This window comes from Antechinus flavipes, chromosome 3, assembly GCF_016432865.1.
Source record: "Antechinus flavipes isolate AdamAnt ecotype Samford, QLD, Australia chromosome 3, AdamAnt_v2, whole genome shotgun sequence".
In the NCBI taxonomy this organism is placed as follows: domain Eukaryota; kingdom Metazoa; phylum Chordata; class Mammalia; order Dasyuromorphia; family Dasyuridae; genus Antechinus; species Antechinus flavipes.
This window is the reverse complement of record NC_067400.1, coordinates 87,009,644-87,027,444: the sequence shown is the minus strand read 5'-3', so window position 1 is coordinate 87,027,444 and position 17,801 is coordinate 87,009,644.

The window sequence follows — 17,801 nt, the reverse complement described above, 5'->3', positions numbered from 1 at the left end:
CAGGAATGACTCTTCCTCCCTTCTCTCTTCTCTGTGAGAATGCCTTAAGAGATTTTGCATCATTTCCAGAGAATTGTTTCCTTTCTTACAGACACAGTACTCTGTGGGAATCAATACCTATTTCTGTATGGAAGACTGAAAATGATTTTAATGCTTGACATTTTCTTGTTATTTATCCCTTGATCCTGGTCCATAGAAATTATTATAGTTTGATTCATGGCACCTGCCTTGTGTTTTCACAGAGATTGCATTGGATAGGGACATTTCCAATTATCCCCAGCTGCTAGAGCCTTTCTTTCTCAATTTACTTTGTACATACTTGAATGTGCTTATTATTTTATATTTTTTCCCCTTTTGGGACAAGAATTGTTTTTGTCTTTCTTCATATCTCCAATGCTTAGCACAGTCCTTGGCTCTGATCTACTGACCAACAAGCCAAATTTTAACTCCATAATATGGACCACAAGATATGCATTTTAGAGACCTGGGATTAAGACCTGGTTTTATACATTAATTTTGTGATCTTGAAAAAAAGTCACTTGTCCTGTGGATTTGAAGTCCTTCATGTATTAGATCATATAAAAGATGAAGCCTCTTCTAGCTGTAACATTCTGGGGTAATGGGAGACAGTTTTCTTTTTTCCTTTTCCCTTCCATGATTCAAACATCACAATTCTTTCTAAACATGAGTAATGTGTGATTCTGGGACAGATTGGGATAACTGTTGATGTCAACAGACTCAAGATATAACCACATTATCCATATATTCTCAAAAGTAGAATTTGAAGTTTATAATGTTGAGATGGGAATGAGGAAAGGAAGACAGAAGACTGTCTCCTGTTATTCCAGAATGTTACATCTTTTATGTGGTCTAACAAATGAGGGACCTGAAATCCACAGGAGAAGTGAAGATTATAGCACTAGTGATTCTGGAATACATGGAGGAGGGAAAGAAGGTGAGATTATAGATTGTACTTTATAACATCACAAGAAAGTAGGAGATTCTTCACATAGAAGCTATTTTAGGAAGTTCTGAGGAGGAAGCAGTTTTTCATGCTCCAAGGAAGAAGGAACATACACATGGACCACCAAGATCAAGAGCATCCGTAGCTGGCTCCACATATGAGAGATCTATGATCAAATGTTGAGCCAACAACCTATAATTATATTTCTGAGTAATATAGACTAGAGCATAAATAAATTCACATGTTTACCCAGAAGTGTGCTGCCTTAAAAGCATCTATTCAGTGCAGTCCAGAACGCTTCCTAAGACTTGACCGACAGGCAGAACACTATTGACTTCTGGTGATTGATAACAAAACAAGTTATATTACCAAAAAACCCTAAGAAGAGTGTTTAAGGACTATAAAAACTGTAAAGTAGGGATTTTAGAAAATCAACAAGATATGGGAAACACAGCTGACTCAGAAAGTGGTAGTGAATAATGGAATTTGGCTGTCTGGACCACAGATTAAAATGCAGAAATAATGGATTTTAGCCAGGGTCAGAATGAATCAAATGGTGACCAGGGAAAACTGGAGTATTTGTCTGGAGAATATAGGATCTGATTAAGAAGGTCTTAAATTGAAAGAGCAGGAAAAGGAAGAAAAGTGTTCTGATACAGCTGTTAAACTAGATGCCACAGGGAGCAGAAGGTATAACATGAGAAAAATAGCCATAGCAATTCGCAAGAGGGAAAAAAAAAGGGGGAAAGAGAAGAAGGAAAGAAAGACAAAAAAAATGCTCATTATAAAAGATGTCTATTTATAAATGTTTTTTAAACATTTAAAGGTTGTTTTTTTAAGTGATCTTAATTCCTAAAAGATAAGCATGGTTTTATAGATATCATGGAGATTCAGTAGGACATAAATTATGAATGGAGTAAAGTAATGAAGTTATTGTGGATTCAAAAGGAACAAATTAAACTAAAAGCATGGGAGAAGAGTTTACATTGTTTATCAACAAGCTCAAGAGAGATAGGTAACTTTCAGGTAGATCTGTAAGTAACACAGGGCCACTGGAGTTTGCTCCAGAACACCAGGAAGAGATACCTTTCTTTTCCATAGGGGAAGTGTGTTACCCCATTTCTTGCCTGGCCTAGAGGATTCACTTGCCATCATGTCCCACTCTCTAGTTTTTTTTCCCCTACACACTATACAATCAAGACAGATTGCTCATATATTTTCTGTCCTGGGTACCCATGTCACATACAACCAATATGGACAATGGTGTCCAGCCTTGGGGTATCTTGGAATACAAATATCCCCTTATTCCTTACTTGATACTTAACTGAATTTACCCAGGACTCTAAAATTCCCAGTTATGACTCGGTTTTTATATGGAAATCCTGGACACAAAATCCATTCTTTTAAAGAATAATAAAAGGAGAGCAATGACTAAAGAGACCAACATGGCTTAATAGGGAATTGATGATAATAATCTTTAAAGGATGAATATGCAAGATAGAAGGGAAGGCAAGTAACTGATGGCAATTATAGAAGATATGATTCTGTTGCATGAACTAAAGCTGAAAAATAATACTAAAGATGACAAAATTGGGCTTTCAGAAAGAGGTATGTAAAGAGCAAGAAGAAGATAAATTCATTAGAGAGATTGGGAAGATAATTATGGATAATGGGGAGTAAACAGAACTATTCAATTTCATTTTGCTTTTGATTTCTCTAACAAGAAAAATACTCAGAACTCATACAAGTAGAAAGTATCTGAGAAGTCAAACCCAGTCTTTTCATTTGATTGTGAAGAAACTGGGATCCCAGGATGTTAAATGATTTGCCCAACACCACCCAGGTAATATATGTCAGAGGTAAGATTTATACTCAATTCCTTTGACCATCAAACTAGTGTTCTTTACATGGTATCATGAGACACTAGAAAATATACTAAAATAGTTGAATAAGGTTGAGAGTATCTCGCTATTCTCAATGAATAATCTAGCCTGAATGAACTATAACCCCTGTAAGGAATTTTTAAAGGAATGATTTGAGAATGCTGAAATGGAAACAATAATTATTAGAAGCTAGTATGGATTTATTAAGAATAAATCATTCCAAAGTGTAATTTTTGACCAACTTAATAGATGATGAGAATGCAATGGGAATAATTTATCTGCAAGACTTCTGATGACATAAATTTCAATATCATTGAAAATTGAATACTCGATGATGATACCATTAGGTGAATGTCAAAATAGCTAACCTTCTTGACCCCAAAAGCAATAAAGAATGGCAGCTTGTGGGAAGGTCTCTAATGGAGTTGAACAGGCAACTCTTCTGGGCTGTATTAGCATTCAATATTTTAATCAGCAATTTTAATTAATAAATAGGTTACTTTCAAAATTCCCAGATGGCATAAATTAGAAAATTTATCTAATACATCACATGATAGAATTGGAATTTTAAAAATTTCAAAATACTGGAAAGGTGAGATAGAGCAAATAAAATGAAATTTCATAAGGATTAATCTAAAGTCCTTCACTTGAGCTCAAACTATCAACTGCTGAAATAAATAAGCAGAAAAGCAGTTCATATGGAAAATACCTAAGGGTAGATTCAAATGCAATATGAATTGGTGCTGCAATAATTTGGAAGGGAAAGGCAAACTAATGCAACCTTAAGCTATGTTAATAAAACATGCTGTCTATGTTAATAAAATATGGTGTCCATTGCAAATTGTATAGTGTACAGGTCCTACCTGTGACATACTGGGTGCATGTAGGCCTTGGATAAGTGATTTGACCTTTCAAGGTCACTAGCCACTCTCTCAGGTGACAAATTTCAAGGTTTACATGGATACCAAATGGGAAGATGCATTTTCCCATAAGTGAATTATTTATATCAGAGCAGTCGTGGAACTTACATCTTTAACTAATGATCAATCAATAAACATTTATGAAGTATCTGTTATGTGTGACTTTTATGAAGTGAATTCTATGTCCCAGGAACTCTGCTAAACATTGAGGTTACATAAAAACAGGCAAAAGACAGTTTCTGACCTCAAGGAGCGTTCAATCTAATGGGAGAAAAAGCATGCAAACACATATATACAAACCTAGGATCAATGAGGTGATAGCCTACAAGAACCAAACCACAGGAATATTGCTATACATGAAGTCTGAAGAAATAAAGACATTACTGTAAAGTAAACAAAACCCTCACAATTTTCCACAGAGAGACAAATAAAAGGCTCGGTGAAGTTGCTTTCATTGCATTTTCTCAAGAGAACACAAAACATTATTACATAGGGCACTTGGTCATTTCACCTTGAAGTGCTAAATATATAAATACATACACACACACACACACACACACACACACACACGGTGTCTTTCACTTAAGATGTGCACAAGACAATTTTTGTCTGCTAGCATCTGCTTCAGGGGGTGAAGAAGAGAAAATATATGAACAGTCTGGCAAGATCCTCCAAACCAATTCATTATATACCATGATGCTCAATTACTTCTATACAAAAGTGGTCCTGGGGAAAATAGGGAAAATTGTTTTTGAAAACTAATTCTGTGGGTTTAAGAAATGAAAGCACTCAAAAGCATATAGATGACTCACAAATCTTATGTTTATATATCATAAATATTTTTAAAATAGTCTCTCAGAAGGTGCTGTATTTAACAGGTATTGGGGAGGAGTTACTGGCCATAAATAGCTTAGCCAACTTGATAAGGTTAAACATTAGGCTTTTGTTGTAGTCTCAAAGAGAGCCATTTGTACAAAGTGGGAATCTTCTCCTGGAAATTAAAGAAAGAATTTAGTGAAAAGAACACTGACTCTGAAGTCCAAAGACCTAGATTCAAATCTCACCTACTTATTTATTACCTGTTTGATGTTGGGCAAATCATTTAACTCTTCCTGAGTATCAGTCCTCCTCCTCAATTCCTTTTCTATAAAATGATTGTTGTTGGACTAGATGGCTTCTAAAATCCCTTTCTAGCTTTACACAAGATCGTGTAATTTCTCATTTTTAAAATATGGAGTTGATGGATGACTTCTTGGCTGGAGTGTGGGGGGTACTCCTAGAAATTGATAAACTGCTGAGGATGATTCTTTAAGTCATGGTTGTTGTAGATCTAAGCAATACCCTTGACTTTATAGGACTGCAAATTGTAAAAGGTAGTAGACACACACACACCAAAATAGATGAGAGGTACAAGGAGAGCTTAATGCAGACAGATATGAAATAAGGATGGTTTTGTATCTCTGTGGGGAGGAGAAACCTGTTCCTTCGAACAGCCTTCACTGCCCCCTTCCCAAGATGTTCTGGTCTCAGGGATAGCAACAGAAGGGGTGGTAAGAAGTCCTGGGTCATTCCTCTTGTGGGAAAGAAGGGAATTTCTTAGCCAATGCTTAGTTATTCCCAAGTTTCTGGAGAAAAAAGACATTTCATCCTATTATTGCCTAGCCTGGAAGAAAATCATTCTTGAGAGTGATGGAGAGATGACTCCCTTATGTTCTGGTGAATTTTGCTTTTACTCAAGAACCTGTACAGTTTTCTAGACTTACATTATATCCCAAGTCTGGGTCCTCTCTGAAGGGAATTTTTCATTTGAAGTTATCAGAAAGCAACCACCTTCCCAGTACAATTCACACAGTTCATGATGGCAAAGGAAGATGTTCAAATTTACTCTTCCACGTTGGAACTCCATAGTTTGCTATTCCTGGAGTTCTGTCCTTTTTAAGAGACTATAACAATTCAGATGGAACTTCTCCTGAAGAATGTGTCTAAGAACTCAACAAGTCCATGGAATTCCCTTTCTTTCCATATATTTCCATAGACAAACAGACAGACAGAGAAAGAAAGTCACAGAGTCAGAGAGACAGACAGCGACAGAGGCACATAGAGAACTGCATAGAGAAAAACAGTGACCAGAGAATGGGTTTAGATTCCAGAGCAAAAGGAAACCTCCCTATATTCTCAGCCTTTTTCTTAGGGAACCACACAAACCCAAAGATGGAAGCCATTGGAGCCAGCATTAGAGTGGCAAGGACTCTTGGACAAAAACTCTTAGAGAGAACAAGGGAATTTCCTGGGCAGCATTGAATTGTTGGACACAGTCTTTAGGAGAGAAAAGGAATTCCAACTGAGTTTCTGAGCAGTTTTCTGAAGAATTAAAAACTTCAGGAACAGCACACTATGGAATCACATTGTGGAAGAATAAATCTGGACATCTTCCTCCACTATCATGAATTTTATAAACTATGCAACTCTATTGGAAAGGCGAATCATTTTCTAATAACTTTAAATGAAAAGTTTCAGAGAAAACCCAATCCTGGGGATATAAGAATATATACACATGTACACATATGTACATGTGTGTATGTCTATATATACATATATGTATGTATATTGTAGACACATATATGTGTATGAATATACATAGAGAAATGTGAGTTTGTCCTTCATTCTTGAAGAGTACCAATGACATCAGGAGAGTGATATCTTGACTTTTGAGTGAATTGGATTTAAATGAGGCAGGACTGTGCAAAGTCCTCAGGCTCACTCTCTCCTCCAGAGTTATTTGAGTCTAGGGGCAGGACATAGGTCAGGATGACTAGCAATAGCCCTAGATGCAGTGGGAGACCCTGACTATTTTAACATGTTAAGTTCTTTTCCAGTTCTCAATTTTTCTGAGATAACATCCATTCAGGGATTAAAAGCTAGGTAATAATTGGGACAAAAGACGGCTACTTTGACTTTCCTGAAGAATCAATTTGGGAGTGCAAGGACCCTCAGAGTTTCTGGTCAGAACAGAAATAATTGCTATTTACACTCCCTCTGAGCCATCAAAATCCAAATAATGACCATGTGAGGTTTAGGCTAAGACCTATCATTGGCCAATCAGTGAAAGCCAGAGTGATTTGGATTTGAAGGCATAGTTGAGTTGCTCCATTTGCATCCAGATGAGCTTTAATCAGAGTCTGGCTTGCTACAGCTAAATTTCAAGAAATCATAAATGAAACTACATTATATATACATATACATATATATATACACATACATACACTTACACACAATATATGTGTATATATATAATATATAATATAATATATACATATATATGTATGTATATACATATACATATATATACATACATATATATATATATTCCTCTTCAGACTGCTTTGCTTCATTTTATAGGCTGGAGAATTGGATATTGCCCAGACCCAAAATAGCCATCACTCAACCAAATATCTTCACCAAAATGTCAGTGCATCAGCAAGTTCCCAGACTGGTCTATTCCCCATGCCCTATCAAGAAGGTGTCATCAATCATCTTAATCTCAGTTTTTTGTTAATAAAGATGAACATACTTCCCATAAGGAAATTTGTTTGAGGTTAGAACAAAGTCAGAATTAAAGTCGCAACATTATACTTTGTAAAGTTGCTCAGATTACTCCCAAAGACACCTTCTCCAAGAGTACTGAGTAATATAAAAATAAATATTGACTATAGATATAAATATAGATATATAGGTAAAAATAGGCATTGACTACAGTAAAAATAGAATTGAATATATCTTAAGTAAGAAATATATGAGTCATTTCAGAATTATCTGTTTACAAATTCGTTATCTTCATAGAGCAAAGGTGAAAGTTAGTATCAAGTTAGAAAAAAATAGAAATATGAATAGCTAGACTTTCTTCTTTAAATAATCTTTTGGCTGAAATATAGGGAAAGGATAAATTAAAGACATTGACCCTGCTTATCACCATCTCTTAGGAGAAATTTAATCAATGTGAAGGAGTCACCAGAATGGAGGCTAAAAAATCCTCCAAACAACTCAACCCACAAAAGCAACTGATCTCCTTAACAAGTAGAGATGTATGGAAGATAAGAACATATCCAGTTTAAATCTAAATCTCATCTTCAAATATGTAGGAGGATGATAGAAGAATCGAAATAGTACCACCTTACTTTGAACTTTTTGTTATCAAGTTGGACTTAGTTTACTCAGCTTAATAGGGAGTCACTGTGTCAAGCTTCAGGCTTTTGTGCTTGTTTTTTCAGTTAGCTCTGGGAGTTAAGTTTTCAGTGCTTCCACATTGGTTTTATCCTGAGAGAAGTTTGGTCATTCTTCTGGTCTGTAATCTGTCTTTATCCAGGAAGGGGCCCTGCTCTCCTATAGCCACAAATGTTCCTCTTGGCCCTTGCTCCTTGTGATCACAAACACTCCTCTCCACCCTGAAATTATGACCCAGAACTGCTTCTGGGCAATAGAATTGCCCATCCGTGCCAGCTGCACCCAGCATCAGCAAAAGGCACCCTGGAATGTCTTTCTGATCCCCTTACTCTTTCTGGACTGGAAGCTCCCGAAGCTGCTGCTGCTGCTAACTACCGTCACTGCCCTCTCCACGGCTTTCTGCTAGTACCCCTCAAGCTCTGGACCTGTCCCAAACCTGATGTTATAGATCTCTCCTACAGACCTCCCAAGTGGTCTTACTTAGGCTGGAAAAGTGTCTCTCTCTGACCTTTTTATTTTATTTTTTTTTTGGCTCTACCATTCAGAATTTGATTCAAGGCATTATTTAAAAGTTGTTTGGAGGGGGAAATTGGAGGAGTTCCCAGCCTGTACTCTATAGTTTTTGTTGTTCCCTGGAGTTCAGTTTTCACGAAAACTCAAAGAATGGAAGATTCTCAAAGAAGGAAAAATATGATAATATTAAAGTAAAAAAAAAAAAAACCCACCAAGATGAATCAACAGGCATTAGCAACTTCCTCTGCGGATGCCTTTATTTATATCTGTGAAGTGTTTCTGAGCATTATCTACACATCAAATGTACCCTTGATGAAAATAGGAGAAGGGAACAGGCAGATATTCACAGATGGTTTTTAATAGCAGACCACAGGTTTTCTGTCTTGATAATATCAAGTCTTGATGATGTCATAGACAGAGATGTCTAGGGAATACAAAATCCCGCTGTGTCTATTGTTTGGAGGTTATAAAAGAACTTTTGATCACAAAGAGAAAAATATAGCTTTAACAGTTCTTTTTTTTTTCCCTAAAGGAGGGCTCTTCTGTGCACATGTGAAGATCATAAAAGATTCCTTGATCATTCAGCCGTAGAAAACTTTATTAATTATTTGTTTATCAATATCCAAGGAGACACACAGACTAAAGCTGTTTGCCACTATCATCCTATGAAGAGTCCATCTTTGAGAGGGATCCCTTATGGATAATGAGGTCCTCCAGATGCTCCTGGGCTTATTGCATTAAGTCCCAGAATTCTACAGTGCATTCTTGATGCTAGCCAGAGACAAAAACAATTTTTTCAATGATCTCAAGCTGTTCCCTGATATGAAAACACCTGTTTTTAAGATCATTATTCATCCAGTGACATTACAGAGCTATAAATCATGGTATTCCATAATCTCTGGAGCTTGCAGACTGTTTCTAAGCTAAAAGCCAATGACAAGAGACATGATTTTTGGCCACAGAATATTACTAAACATTTTCATGCAAAATTTATGTAAAAGACATCAGTGAGGATGCATCTCAACAACCTCAGCAACGAAATGCATTTAATTACCTGTTGTAGGGAGACTTTGCTAGGCAGTATGGATACAGAGAAATAACCCCTGCTCTCAAGGAGTTTCTAATCTATCAGGGAAATGCAAAATACAAAGTAGTTTGTGAGGAAGAGGAAGTGAACTTGCAGTTGTAAGGACCAAGAAAGGTTCTATGTGGATGGTAGTTCTTCAGGTGATTTCTAAAAAAAGAAAGGTATTCTTTGAGGTGGAAAAAGAAAGAGCATTCTAAGCAGGGAGATAGTACAAAGGTGTGGAGATAAGAGATGGCATGAAGGCCATTTTGGATGGACTAAAGAGTGTGGGAAGGGGAATAATGTATGAAAATACTAGATAGATTGACTGGGACCAGATCATGAAAAGTTTTTAAAGTTTCCATTATTCTAGAGAAGATAGGAAGCCATTATAATGTATTCGGTTTGTGGGTAACGTGCTCAGAAATGTGATTAAGGAAAATAATGTCATTTAAAGACTTCATCAAGAAGGTAGAGCTTGGGCTGAGTCTTAAAGTATTCTACGACCATATAGTTCTTTACAATTTATAGAACATCTTATCTACATTTTTATTTATCATTTAACAACTCTGTAGAAAAGAATATGAGATTAATATCTAGTTTTATAATCAGCAAGCACTTAATGTGTGTCAAGTACAGGACTAAGACTAATGAAAAAAAGAAAAGAAAAAAAAAAAAAACCCAGTCCCTATTCTCAAGAAGTTCACAATTTAATGGGAATACATCATGCAAATAAACTATGTAAGATATATATAGGATAAATTCGAGAGATTCTTAATGGGAAGCATTAAGATTAAGGGGGACTGGAAAAAGCTTCATGTAGAAATAATAAATATATACTTATTTACTTTGTATTTCTTCTCTTTGTATGTTTATGAGGCCCCTCTGTGTATCAGCAAAGGAGCTTAATAAGACTCATGGTTAAGATTAAAGTAATCGGTCTCGTTCTTTTTTGACCTTCCCTGCCTGACATGGTTCCCTCCTTTATAGCAATCTATTGCAGAAAACACAGTAAATCAGCTTATCTTTATCTAGAGAGTAAACCTCTTAGAGACGTTCAGACAGCCAATTGAATGAGGCTAAAATAGAACAGGAAACTCCTGAAGTAGTGATGTCAAGGGATCAGATAGTAATGAGGCAAAAAAGAGGGATGGAGAAGGGATAACTTCACCATGTCCTTCAGCTGCTAAGCAGAAACATCCTGGCAAACAGCAGATTCTGTGCAGGCAAATGCACATCATTCTTTCAGTGAGTCACTGAGCCAGACAAGGCTCCCATAGCTCATGACTGTATTGTCTGGGGATGGGGGGTAGGGGGGAAGGTAGCAGCATCCTGCCTTGCCATTGCTTCTTGTCTAGTTCTCTTTTGACCTGTACCTTTTTCTTTTTCCCAGAGAGGAAAATTTTCTGTCTTGCCCTGTGCTAAGGGGCTTTTGCCTCTTTTGTTCCTCCTCCTTCCAGTTGGTATAAACTATATTTCTCAACAACTCTTCTTGTCAATGAGAAGCTGGCACTATATACATACATATATGTATATACATGCATATATATAAATATGTATATACATGCATATATGTATATTCTAATTGTCTCTCCTATTTAAATGTATGCTCCTTGATAATAAGGACTGTTTCATTCTTTGTATCTATTTAAAAAATAATGATTCTAGACCTTTATATTCTGTATACAAGAGCACAGACCTCCCCCCTCCCCATCCCCAGCCCTTGCATTTACTTGATCCTGAATCAATCAGGCTTAGTGACTTTGACCTTTTGTGGTTGTTGATGTTGTTGCTCAATCCTTTCAGCTATATCCAATTCTTTGTGATCTCATCAGAAGTTTTCTTGGGAAATTATTAGTATAGCCCCTGCATCAAAGAGTTTACCATACCATACTAAAAGAATGCCATACAGGTTTATGCAAAATGCACATAAGGTAAATACAAGGGAGCAATTGAGCTTGCAGGTGTAGAGACCAAAAATAGTTTTATGTAGATGGTAGTACTTGAGGTAAGTCCTAAAGGAAGTAAGGTATTCTTTTTTAGAGTGGTTTGACATTTCCTTCTTCAGCTGATTTTTACAGATGAAGAAACTGAGGCAAATAGGATGAAGTGACTTGCTCAGGATCACACAGCTAGTGTCTGAGGCCAGATTTGAGATCATGAAAATGAGTTTTCCTGACTCCAGAAATAGAACTTTATTGAATCTGATACCTAGATCTTTTAAAAAATCACCTGCAAATTTCATGAATTGGCAATTGTTCCAGTATTGGAAAGAAAAAGGGTCAACTTTCACTCCGAACAGTTCTAAATATGTCTAAACGAATCAGAGATTGTAGATTAAAAGCTAGGAAGGGTCCGACGTCTAGCTCAGCTTTCTTAATTTATAGAGGAAAAAATTGAAGATCAAAATATTCATGATAATTAAGTGACTTATCAATGGTCTCACAAATATAGTAAGCGGAAAAGCTGGGATTTGAACCAATCCTAACACTTTCCACTTGGTTAGTACTCATATCATCTGGACACATTTTTTCCCTCCACTTTAATTGATAGACCTTCCAACTGGCACTTACTAAGTGAACTAAGACAAATCATTTACTCTCTCTGGGCCTCAGTATCATACGTGTAAAATGAGCACATTGATCTAGATTAGTAATTTTTTTTTTTCAGGATAAAGCACTTTTATAGGCAGGAGGAAAGGAGCCAGCAGAGAGAAAAAGATTGAAAATATGTGAAAGGGTAGAGATAACAGAGGATGACCTCTAAGACTTCTTTCTGCTCTACAGTTGTGGTTCTACTTCTCTTGTAGCTCAACAAAATACCTTTCTGGAAAGCACTTTCTATGTGGAAACCAAAATTAAAATATCTATAGACAAATCTCATTTATAATCCTTCATTTATTGAGACTTCATTTAGATTCCTAGGGAATGTCTATTTCAAACTAACAATTTCTCCTCCTCCGGAATTTTAAAGACCTATGGAAACAGTGAACAAAGTCACACATACACTAGTTCTATAAAAAGGGCACTGTGAATAGAGTAGCCCAATTATTCATAGATGAGAACTACCTGAAAAAATATCATGAGAAGATGATGTGGGAAGAGCACTAGGTAGAGAGGCTCAGGATGCTATGGAGACCTCAGTTCTGATGTCAATTTTACCTATTATATTTATTATGATCGTAGCATAGCTCATTGACTTTTCTTGATCTCAATTTCTTCATCAGTGAAATTAGGGAGTTGGGTTAGATGATCTGTATTCTATTCCTGACAGTAAGTCTATTTTTAGAAGTGTTTACATAAGGCTAATTTAGGAAGACTTTTCCTTAGTTATCAGTAGAATGCCATATCCTCAAAGGCAAGAACAATTTTATGTTTCTCTTGGTTTATTCAATGCTTTCCTCTCCACTGAAATGGGGAGACAAATTGCTGAAGGTCATAAAGTAAGTCTGTGATTAAGTCAAGGTCTTGACACATTCCTTAATCATTGTCTTCCAGCTCCTGGAAAGACTAGGGCTGTCAGTAATGTAGACAAATGTTCCAATGAGCTATGTATTCATCAGAGACTAAAAGGACTATTTTGTAGGTATTCTGTTCCTAGTGTGGAAGGCTCCAACAATGCCGATCACAATCTATCCATCTTGAGCCCACTGATTGTGCTGAATACAAATCCTTAAATCTCACCCATAAAAAAGTAAAACTCTTTATTCTTTTCCATAATATCATTGAACTAGAACTGGAAGGTATCTCAAAGTCTATCTACTCCAATTTTCCAATTTTACAGAACAGAAAACTGAGGCTTATCAAAGTAAAATTACTTGCTCAAGATCACATATGAGCATCCACAGAAATCATAGTAATAAAAATGATGATGATGATGATAATTGATATTTATATAGTTCTTCATGGCTTACATCACTTTTTATGTTTATTGCATTATTTGATCTTCACAACAATTCTGTGGGATACACACTCTGAGTACTATTATGGCCATTTTGCAAGGGAAGAACTGAGTTAACAGAATAGATCTAGCTCCAAATCTAGCAAGTAGCAGAATCCAGATTTGAATTCAGATCTTCTTGATTGTAAATCCATTACTCTTTTTCTACTGCATAAGAAAGAGGTCTTTCACTCCAATGTCTAATAACAAAGCTTTGATGCAATTTATAGGCTTCCTGTTTTGCAATTTTTCACTCTGGGTCTTGTTTAAATAGGGGATTTAATGAGAAAAGGCTGTTGTCAGCTAAATGGAGCTTCTCCTTGGCAGGATCTCCCAAGGAAGCTGGAAGATCAGTAAACAAAGCCAAACATGCGGGTGGCCATCAGCTGATCTTTTTTTTTTTTTTTTTCTTTTTCACTCTTTTTTTCCACTTAAAAAAAGGGTGCAACAATCAACAGTGACAGCCAGGAGAAATGTTTTACAGGAAGTAGCAGATGGCTCCAAGCCACCTTCTTTTTTTGAGAGAGGGAAAGAGGATGCCTGGGGCCTAGAAAATTGAAGGTTTTAAACCTAATTTGGCTTGGTTTTTTAATCCATTTCAAACATAGGATCCAAAACATAAGATTAAAAGATTTTATTTTAGCTGCATAGTAAATACAGCTTGGAAAGGTAAAGAATATAAAAATTGGATGACTGAAGATGGAATAGCAAGGGATTAAAATAGGAAGAATCAGGCTTTTCAGACACCTAAGTGAAATAAAGGACCATAGAGATGTCTACATGTAACAAGAATTTGAATGTATTTTTAAAATCCATATTCATACAAGCAGATCAGGTTCCCAGAGGTAAGCTACCTATTCCCTATAGGATTCTAGAGATGTCCCTTAGGGTTTGGGGGTAGCTTTTTCTAATAATATTGGATTGTGCCTCCTTTCTGATTTGTTCTCCCCAATGTTAACCAATAGTGATTAGCAACTCATTTTTGTTTAAATAAATATTATCCATTAGCTTTGACAAGGGGATATTCACTGCAAAAATATGGTAGCAACAGAAACTACAAAGCATTCTCCTTCAACATCTCACTTCTACTATCTCAGTCCTTAAGAGAATCTTCTACATAAAATTCACACCACCAAGTTCATTTCCAAATAAATATAGTGCAGCCAAATGATGAGACTGGAGCTTTGGTACTACGTCTCTGGGTCAAGTAGCTCACTCTTTCTGGGCTTCTTCTGTGCTCTGTCTATAGCAAATACCAGCTTAGACTCCAGCTCTTGGAATTCTGGTGCTTGCTAGTCTGACCTTTCAAAACCATTTCCAATTCTCCTCCTCCTAAAATTGGGAAGAGACAGAAGCAATAGCAGGATCATGTGTTCATGAGCTACAATGGGGATGGAAGTTAAGGGCTGGAAGCTTCTCTTCCCTTTCAAGACTTAGAATGATCCTTGCCTCATACCCGAATGTAATCAGGCAGAAAAGAAAATTCATTTTTGCCATTTAGTCTTTTAAAATGTAGCTGATATCTAGCTCATCAGGCAGTTTGCAAAAGTCCAAAGTTAGAAGATCAGTTAAAGAATTTCTGTGCATGTCCCACATTAGGAGGTAGAGCCTTCCATTATCTGTTCTCATGATTTTCCAGATTCAGGTACCATGAGGAATGATGCTGGCCAAGCCACCATTGCAATATGCTCCCTCCTCTATAAAATAAAGATCAAATGAACTAAATTATCTCTGATGTTCCCCTCACCTCTCAATCTGGGATCCTGGGATCCGATATCTCTCCCTCATCTATTACAAATGCCTGAAACATCAGTATGAACAGGCTCATACCAGAGGAAGTAAAGATCTTCCAGCTCTTTTACTCTTTAATTGACCTGATCCTTTCCAACCTGATAACTTAAAGCTCTTTTTTTAAAATGTGAAATTCCTTTCTTGTCTCTGCTTTTGACTCTTTGGACATTGACATTGACCCTCGGATATCCTTTTATTCTGGAAATTCCTTCACTTGTTGTGATCTTCTCATTTTGAAATATCCCTTTACTCCTGTGGAATCCCTTATCTTATTGGTGAATTCCTCCTGGCAACATTATAAGGAAAGGTCAAAGTCAGCCACCTTTTATTCCTTTCCTGGTTCTGATTTTTATTCTCTGGGAATATATTCTGATTTTTATTCTCTGGGAATATATATATATATATATATATATATATATATATATATATATATACACATACATGGGAACTATATAACATAGTGATAGTATAATATAATTTACATTATATTATATCATGTCATGTTCTATTATAGTATAACTATAATATTCCTAATTCTCCTAGCACCTAGTACTTTCTCTCCCCCATCTTCTTTCCTCCCACTTTTTAGCTTCTTTGTTTTCCCAATTAGAATACCATTATTAGAATACTTTGAAGACAGAGACTGACTTTCTTTTTGCTTTTATTTGTATACCCAATAATGAGCATAGAATCTACTGTATGGCAAGTACTTAATAACTTTTATTTGACTTGACTTGATAAGTATCTAGGTTGTAAAATGCTGGTGTATAATGGCATGTATTGCAGCTCGGGGATGGGCAACTACAAAGACAATCTTTATCTTCTTTCCTTTTTGTCCTTAAGTCTATGCTATGTTCAAGTTTCTTTCCCTCATCCATCCTTCACCATGGATTGAAGACTAAATGTCCAATGTACCCATGCTTAATTTGCTTTCTTTGTCATTTAGCCCTAATTTCCATAGAGTAAGAGCACTGTCAGCTACCTATATCAATTTGCAGCTAAAATATTCTTAATTCTTCTACCATCTTCATGTAACTATGTATAATTTTCCTTTGAAATACAAGTTAAATTTTAACTTTTAAAATTTAAATTAAATTAATAAAATTTAAAATGAATTTTCCATCACTCTATACTCAAAATCATGTAGATAAAATTCCAATTGTTAACATTATGAAAATCTTAATGTTACTCCCACTCTGAAGTAGAATTCCAGTATAAGAAAGTCATTTCTTGTATGGGTGGGATATATATTGTAAATATAGGACAACTATTTAGGGATGGAGAGCTACAGCAAGGGATAATGTGTATGCTGGGTCATCATCAGGGCAGACATTAAGACCAGACAGCTCCAAATGAGCCATGGTACACATATGCACCAAAATCAGATAAAATGTGCAACAGAGCCAAATATAGAGACTGGAAGTAGATAAGTAAAGGTAGGGGTAGGGAAGGAACCAAGCATATCACAAAATGCAGAAGTCAGCTGAACTATTGGAAAACTACAGAATTGAGCCTGGAAAAGATACAGTGGAGGGCAAATAGGGCTTCCATGTGAAAAAGAGAGTGGACGTATTCAGTGTGGTTCCAGTGAGGAAGCAGGACCCAATTTCAGGGAGATGGATGTTAAATCAGTGTAAAGAACAATCTTGACAATTAGAACCAGCGACCATGGAATTCACTGTCCCACAAAATAGTGAACTCCCTCTCTGTCCAAATATTCTGCAGAGATGGCTGAGTGTTAGGCACATTGTGAAGGGGATTCTTGCACTGTATGGAAAATTAAGCATCCTCTAGGGCTCTGGGATTAGTATCAAGTACATGAGTAAGGATGGGAAAGCCAGAGAAAACATGAAGAATAACCAACAATATGGTATCAAATCAAACCAAATGGGTTGGCTGAGCTTGTTGTGTCAGCTCTGATCCATATTTCTCTCTTGCCCTAATGGGAGTTAATACCTGAGCGGCAAAGCCCTGGGGGCTTCAAAAAGGAAGGCAACCGGAAATAACTGTCTGGCTTGAGGCATGTGGGGGGAGGGAGCAGAAGCAATTCCTGACAAGGATAGATCTGTTTTGGATTTCATCCAGCGTGATTTAGTAATCACAGTACTTTATTCAAGTCAACTTATTCTAACGCCATTTTACTGATAAACTAATGCCAAGATAGGGACCCCATAACATTTTCCCATCACACTATAAATTTATGTTTGCAAGGCTGATAAGAGTTCAAAAGCTGTTTTATTTCTTTTAGTTTTTTATGCACATAATTAGAGCAGCTTACATCAGCTTCAGATAGGCTAGGGAAATTTGAGTTATGGTCTCAGGGATTCCCTCAGGAAGGTTAACTGGAAAACAAAGAATAGCATTTTTTAAAATTCAATTTTATTTTATTTTCAGTTCTGAATTTTCTCCCCCCTCCCTTCCTCTCCTCATCCATTGAGAAGACAAGAAACATAGTCATGTAAAATAAATTCCCTGCTATGGCTTGTCCAAAAAGAAAAAAAAAA